The following is a 268-nucleotide window of genomic DNA, read 5'->3' as shown; positions in this document are numbered from 1 at the left end:
AAAGAAGTGTGAAAGAGAAGCGATATGTGTTGATTATTTTAGGACTTCTCAAGAGACTCAGGCTATTGCTGTAAGACTCGTGCTATTGGTACTGAGTTTAGCATAGAACACAATGTACCTTTCTGACTCAGAGACAGGCTCAGTATATCACATGGGCTCTTGATGTTTGCAGGGGAAAAAGCAGAAAGAAAGAAAGAAAGAAAGAAAGAAAGAAAGAAAGAAAGAAAGAGAGAGAGAGAGAGAGAGAGAGAGAGAGAGAGAGAGAGAG

The sequence above is a fragment of the Mus pahari genome, chromosome 14 (assembly GCF_900095145.1).
Source record: "Mus pahari chromosome 14, PAHARI_EIJ_v1.1, whole genome shotgun sequence".
Taxonomy (NCBI): domain Eukaryota; kingdom Metazoa; phylum Chordata; class Mammalia; order Rodentia; family Muridae; genus Mus; species Mus pahari.
Note: the sequence above shows the minus strand (reverse complement) of the source record.